The sequence below is a fragment of the Lethenteron reissneri genome, chromosome 64, assembly GCF_015708825.2.
Source record: "Lethenteron reissneri isolate LAM-NWPU_2019-01 chromosome 64, ASM1570882v1, whole genome shotgun sequence".
Lineage (NCBI taxonomy): Eukaryota > Metazoa > Chordata > Hyperoartia > Petromyzontiformes > Petromyzontidae > Lethenteron > Lethenteron reissneri.
Genome location: NC_083842.1, coordinates 8,156,038 through 8,163,483, shown reverse-complemented (window position 1 = coordinate 8,163,483; position 7,446 = coordinate 8,156,038). Strand labels below are relative to the sequence as shown.

The 7,446-nt window shown below is 41.1% G+C and overlaps 1 pseudogene; it reads left to right on the top strand.

Annotated features, from left to right (window-relative positions):
• The first annotated feature begins 6,407 nt into the window (after nucleotides 1-6,407).
• The window catches only part of LOC133359006 (cytochrome P450 2C20-like), a 36,127-nt pseudogene continuing 35,088 nt past the window's right edge, over nucleotides 6,408-7,446 (top strand).

The window sequence follows — 7,446 nt, the reverse complement described above, 5'->3', positions numbered from 1 at the left end:
CCCTCGAACCAGCACATGCCAGTCAGTCGTCAGCTCTGCCATGTGTTTGCAGGTTGTTTGTACGCCAGGTTCGATCTGTAGCTGGAGCATGCTGCGGCCACGCTGGCCCAGCACGCTTCGATTCTTTTATCAGCCTTAGGAGTGGCTTGGTTCGCGAGCACCCTTGGTTGCTCCCTCCAGGAGGTCTCACGCTAAACAGCAGCCTGCACGTGACAATGCTTACACACTCCCAGCCTCTTCACATGTCATCCAATGTCAGTCAGTGGTTAGCTCAACCACCAACAGAACTTCCCAGCCTGTAGCTTGGGCAGTATTTCTGTCGACGCACTCAATACTGGCGTGTACCTCAAATCTCAACATGGGGAAGTTGCTTTGTGCCACCAAGGGCGTTTTGCCAACAATTCCCTTCCACCTCTCAGCTTCCAACAGTATTATATCGATAACTCTTTCACACCACAATAGCGCGACGAAGAGCTGCATAAGACACCTTGCCACGAATGGGCGCTTATCCGAAATTTTCCTCAACCACGTAACTTTATCGCAACACTACATTTCGAAGTCCTCGACTTTGCAAGACTTAACACCAAAAAGAGAAATACAAAAGCAAAACTTTCAGGGATACTTAGAGTCTTCCTTAGTAAGAACTCAACTTTTTAGCTAGAAATGAATTATATATGAATTATATAACGGAAGTCAAAATTAAACATTCATATATTCTAAAACAATGTAGGTCGTCTACCTTCATTATGAGTTGTCTCTAAATTGCCTGAATCATTTCAGAGAATTGAATTAGTTTAGAGCATAAACTACATTTGCTACAGCATACTTTATACATTCCTACTATGTCGGATGTAAAGTTGACTAATAGTGTAAGAACATCATCTACTTCTAACGGTAAACTGTTAAGTTCACATATTTACCAACCAACCTTCATTGTTATTTGAAAATGTTAGAATATATTGGTCTGTACATGGCTGCAAAGGTTGTTACGTTGTTTTTAAATTGGCAAATCTACTCAAATATGGTTATAACATGCATTGCGCAGTGTGCAGAGCCACCTCTGTTTCATTAGCACTAGTATTGGCCACACGACTGCAGTAGCCAGCATGTTGTTTTTGAATGAGTCATCTCGAAAGAGTTAAAAGGTCCAATGACTATTCATACCTGAAGCACAGCAAAGCAAAAAAACAAGACAATAAAAACGTGACGAACAATTAGAAAGTCGAGTAGTAGTAGGTTTTTACCCTTTAAACTGGTACAGAAACTGACACCTTTATACAAGGCATCATGCTTGCAATAACCACAACACAAGCAGTCAAAATGCAAACAAAAATAAACAACTCTGATGATGATAATGATATGCACTGTCCTTGAAGTTGATTGGTCCACACCCGAGACAGCCTTTCTTAGAGCCTAGTCTCTATTGGTGTTGGACCAGATGACGCCAAAAGGCGTACAACTCAAGACAGCGCACTATCAGAGTATTGAGAGCTCGGGGTAGGCATTTACACTATGATACCTCCTTTACCAGTGGCAAAATATAGTAGTAGGTTTTTACCCTTTAAACTGGTACAGAAACTGACACCTTTATACAAGGCATCATGTTTGCAATAACCATAATACAAGCAGTCAAAATGCAAAGGTGTCAGTTTCTGTACCAGTTTAAAGGGTAAAAACCTACTACTATATTTTGCCACTGGTAAAGGAGGTCTCAGTGTAAATTAGAAAGTCGTTGGATTATCCAATCGACTTCATGAGTTCGGGGAGAATTGTGGCACAGTGGTTAATGCACTGCACTGTGAACGTGACGACCGGCCTTTGATTGTGAACTATTACTCATATCAGTGGGGCAAGTGATATCTGAACTGGTCAGACCCTTCCCTACATCAACAGTAATTGACTGAGTGGTGATTTATAGCTAACAGCAGTGCACTGAGATTACAGATTTTTTTTTTACGATGCGCCTTTGAGCAGTCTAAAGTGCAAAAATACAGTGGACTGGCCAAACGGTTGTCACTTTAATGAAATCCAGACACAGTACCTTGCAAGTTGGGCACCATATGCGTTGAAACTACTGCATATGACAGAGGTAAGGGACATTGGCGAGGCGTGGAGGTACCAGTGGCTGCCTTTTGCGAGTGCGAGCAGAACTTGTGTGTTACCATACGTTACCTCGTTGATCAGTGCAAGTTAGTGGAATTACCTACCTGATGGAAAATGGGTAATATTATTATAGCGGGGCGAGTCTATCCATGACAATCACTGTTGTAGCCCCCACAAAGTTGTAAATACTTTATCGACACCAGGGGAAAATTAGTCGAGTCAACCTCCAGCAAGGATATGAACTCGCAACATTCTAAATTGTGTGCCGCACAATTAGACTTTTACTCAAATCTAGAATTAGACTTTTACCTGCTATAATAGTTCCGAGTATTGTAATTACTATAATACCAGTTTCTATATCAAATACAAAACTACAATAATGCATTAATAAACGAATAACTGTTTAACACGTAGGCTTTCGCAACCAATATCCATAAGAGGTTTTTTGGTTAGATCACGTAAGTGTGTCGTTAAAACCCGCCACCACCCGACACAGCCAACTAGTAAGGGTTGTCACGTCAACAGAACATGCAAATTCGTCACAAGCTCAGCACACCGGTGTGTTGGAGAGCCACGCCACAACATTTACAATCTGAGTACGACGTTTCGCCAGTAATTACAACTAGCTTCATCAGGCGACATCCAAATTTGTGGAGGAGTTTAACTGTTTCGTTCCTTATATAGAGGCGATGATGTGGTGACCACTCTTCTGTGCTCTTGCAAATGTGGAGGGGGGGGGGATTAATGAGGCAACGCACATTATGCATCTACATTATGCGAGCCCTTTTAACTAGTCCTTCCTGTCTATTGTGTTAGGGATTACCAACGATAATCACTATTGAAGTACACTGCCCTTTGTAGGCATGCATTTAATAATTTATTATTTTATGATTCGCTTCCACGCAGCACTAAGGCGGTAGCTATCCGAAAGGTTAAAGTTATTTTTATTTGATAATAGGTTTTTTCCTTTTTTTCTGGCGACAAAACAGGTGTTAAGATTTTTAAACACCAAACTGTCTGCATTAACCACAATGCTTGTGGTCAGAAAGCAAACAAAAACACTCTAATAATATATGTATCGTCCTTGAATTTGATTGGTCCACATCAGAGACAGCTTTCTTTCGAGCCTCGTCTCAAACGGTGTTAGACCAGAGGACGCCAAAAGGCATACTATTATCAGAGTATGTTTTTTTTGTATTCTGGCCACAAGCATTGTGGCTAATGCAGATATGATTCATCGTAAAAGGTTTCAGTTTGGTGTTTTAACATCTTAACACCTGTTTTCTTGCCAGAAAAAAAATAGAAAAACATATTATCATATTTTGGTACTGGCAAAGGATATCCCATGATGTAGATATTTTCATTTCTTAAATTTCGATAGATTATCTCATTAGTCTTGGCCAGTAGTAGCTAGTTTTTGCACAACCTTCAACATTATAAAAGTCAATTGAGTGTCCGTGTTGGCACGCATATTCTGCTACTGCTGACAGTTGTATTTGGGATAATGTAATATTTATCTAATGTTCTTTCAGTCTCGTGCTAAACAATCGTCTTCTTTGCCCAACATAACATTTACCACACGTGCAGTTAATCCTGTACACGCCTTCTGTTGATAGCTTCGGTAATACATCTTTGTAGCAGATATTAATTTCTGTATTTTATGTACTGTGCCAAATCTGCCTCGGATGTTTTCTTTTTTCCAAATATCTGGCTAGTGTGTCAGTTACTCCCACAATGTACGGTATAATAATAGTTTTTCACCCTTTTAACTGGCAACAAACGGACACCTTTATACAAGGGATCATGTTTGCATTAACCACAACACTTGCGGTCAAAATGCAAACAAAAAGACAACTCTGGTAATGAATGCACTGTCCTTGAAATTGATTGGTCCACACCCGAGACAGCTTTTCTTAGATCCTTGTCTCACTTGGTGTATAAATGTGTCAGTATTGTTGCCAGTTAAACGGGTCAAAAACTATTACTATATCTTGCTACCGGCAAAGGAGGTCTCATGATGTACGGTATTTTGATCGTTTTAATTACTTGGGCAATTTCAATGCTCTTGTTATTTGATTTGGTTTTGGCATTCAATGCCCTGTTGATTTGTGCATCATTGTAACCGTTCATTTGCAGCGCTTCTTTAACATGTTGAATTTCATTCTCAGACTGTCACCATCTGACACTTTCTTAGCTCGAGGAATGAGCGTCTTGATAAGAGAAGATTTCTGTGCGGGGTGATGGTGTGACTGCATTCAGATAGGTATCAGTATCCGTTTTCTTTCCGTAACAGGCTTGAAGTTATTGCTTTTGTTTCAAAATCTTCCATGTACAAATTCGATATCACAGGAGTCAAGGAGAGCCATTGCTGCTCCTTACTTTTGTTTATATGAGTCACCTTGCCACAAGAAGTGTTCTTTAGACAGTGTTCAGCTAGTCTTGGGATATCTTTGGCTAAACCTTAGTTCGTTACCAGAGTGTCGAGTAATTTAATTGACTCGTTGACCGGAACCCTAGTGAACAGAGAGGTCACATCAAAACTTACGAGCATATCATTAGGGTTAAGCTTAATATCTTAATTATATTAACGAGATGTTCAGAGTTTTTGATTAACGAAGAGGTCCTACCTATATAGGGCTGTATTGGTTTTGTTACGTATTGTGCTAATTTTTATGTGGCAGAGCCTATTGTATTAACTATGGGTCTTATTGGTGCATCAGGTTACTGAATCAAAACCACCAAGACTATATAGGCTTCCAAAAATTAACGAACTTGATGTCACATTAAGACCTAACGAATAATTTGAAGTTGGAATTAATATGTAAATGTACATTTTACGCCAAGAAAAAAATACTTTGCCCCATGTGAGGATCGGACTCACGACCTTCAGATTATGAGACTGACGCGCTACCTACTGCGCTTATGAGGCTGATAATTTATAAGTTTTGTTCTAATTGGAATATCTCAAATATTGGCATTCAATTGGAAGGTATAAAGAGGCACAACTAACACGTTCCTTCGGAGTGGGCTGGGAGGAACTTGGTTGGACAGCACATTCCTGCGATCCGTGTCACGCGGCGCAAGCTGCGTGGGCGGTGCGTCACGTGGTGCTGAGCCCTCCCGAAGCACTCTATGAATTACAAATCGAGGGCGTGCTATGCACGACAGACAAATAATCCCTGGTGGGCAGTGTGGAACTGTTGTTCCTACCTGTAAAACTATTCCCTTTTTTGTTAAACCGTAACACAGTTTTATAACTGACTGTATGGACATTTAAATATTTAAATACAGTATATTGCGTTCCGTGCGACTTATGGACAGGTCTCAGGAACGGAACCAGTTTGTTAGTTGGGGACTGCCCGTATCTAATCAGAGACTGGCCTGTCAGTTTATTGTTTTAAGGCCCCATGTGATAAATGCAATGTTCAGGAAATCATATAATAATACCACTTGGCATGTGTGTGAATGTGTGTGCAGAACACTGTCCTCATCAAAAATCAAGACAAGTACTCATCTTACTACATCACACAACCTGCAGTACAGTATGGGCCAACTTCTGGACACAACTGCTGCTGCTCAGGAATGGAGCTCTTTCTTGGGGCACCAGGCACTGATCAGCCTGGCTATATTTTGCATAATTTTCCTGGTTCTTCGGGCTATACTCCAGGAGGTAAAGGCAACTAAACGCCCATTGGACTTTCCTCCTGGCCCAAAAGTGATACCATTTTTAGGGAATGTGCCTCTGTTTAAGAAACCCGATGTTGCCATAGAGGAAGTTACGAAACAGTATGGAGAGGTGTGCAGCGTAATGGTGGGCAAGATTTCCATGGTGTTTGTGAGTGGCTACCAGGCAGTAAAAGAGGTCCTAGTGCATCAAGGGCATGAGTTTGCAGACCGGCCAACATCCCCCTCAACAAAAAGTCAACGGAGGCCTAGGCATTATTTTTGCTCCATATGGAAAATATGGATGCAACATCGTAGGTTCACTCTGTCAACATTGCGGAATTTTGGACTTGGTAAGTCTCCATAGAACAAACCATTCAGGCAGAGGTTGGCTTCTTAATTGAGGCATTTAAACAGAAAGGATCGGCATTTGACCCTCACTATAACTTAAACAGTGCTGTGGAAACATAATTTGTTCATGGTGAAAGGGAAACGGTATGAATACAGTGATAAGCAGTTCCATGATTTTTTGCACCTCATTGAAAACAATCTTCAGCTCCAATCAGGGCTGCTGGGAACTTTATGCAACTTCTTTCCCTTCTTGATGGATTTTCCTGGACCGCAGCAGAGAATATCACAAACATGGCAAAATCTAAACAGTTTATTCGTGATATAATATCTGAACGCCATGCAACAAGAGATCCCCTCAAGCCAATGTGCCTGATTGACACCTACTTGTCTCAATTGGAGAAAGAGGACAATCCCAACAGCAGCTTCTCAGAACAGAGTCTCATCATGTTGACGTTGGACCTTTTCACTGCTGGCGCAGAGACGACCTCCACCACATTACGCTGGGGCCTTCTCTACATGATGATGCACCCTGAAATACAAGCCCAGTGCCATGATGAGATTGACAAGATTGTGGGATCAGATCGACTACCATGCATGGAGGACAGACACAGTCTGCCCTACCTGGATGCTGTGATCCATGAGATACAGCGCTTCAGTAACATTGTTCCATTCTCGGCCCCGCATGCAACCACCACAGACGTCAAGTTACGCCAGTACTCGATTCCAAAAGGGACGATCATAATGGTGAATATGAAATCGGTTCTGAGTGATGAAAATCATTGGAAAACCCCATACGAATTCAGTCCAGAAAAACTTCCTGATGAGGATGCAAGTTTGTAAAGTCAGATGCCTTCCTGCCCTCTCTGCTGGTCCCCCGTGTCTGCCTGGGGGAAATTTAGCAAAAATGGAGCTCTTCCTTTTCTTTGCATCTCTTTTGCAGCATTTTGAGTTTATCTGGCCTGATCTGGTCTCTCCACCAACCCTGGATTATATATTGCAGATCACCAAGGCTCAAAATCTTACAAATTGGGGCTTCATCTCCGCAATTGAACATAGTTTAAAGAGTGCTATAGTGTGTGCTGGTTTGAGTCTATAATGTCCAAGCACACATGCACGCATTGGAAATAGGTTATGTTAAAAAAAAATACATCACGATAGGTGAAAGAAATGGTATAAATCTGTTGTACAACAATGAGTGAATCAATTTAACTTTTTCTAGTAAATCGTTAATCATGTTACGTTAGTTTATAGATAGAGATGATAGTTTTTCTACAAACATCTTCCATTACTTCAGCGAATTTGCCCAAAATAGTTAACCTTCATTTCATA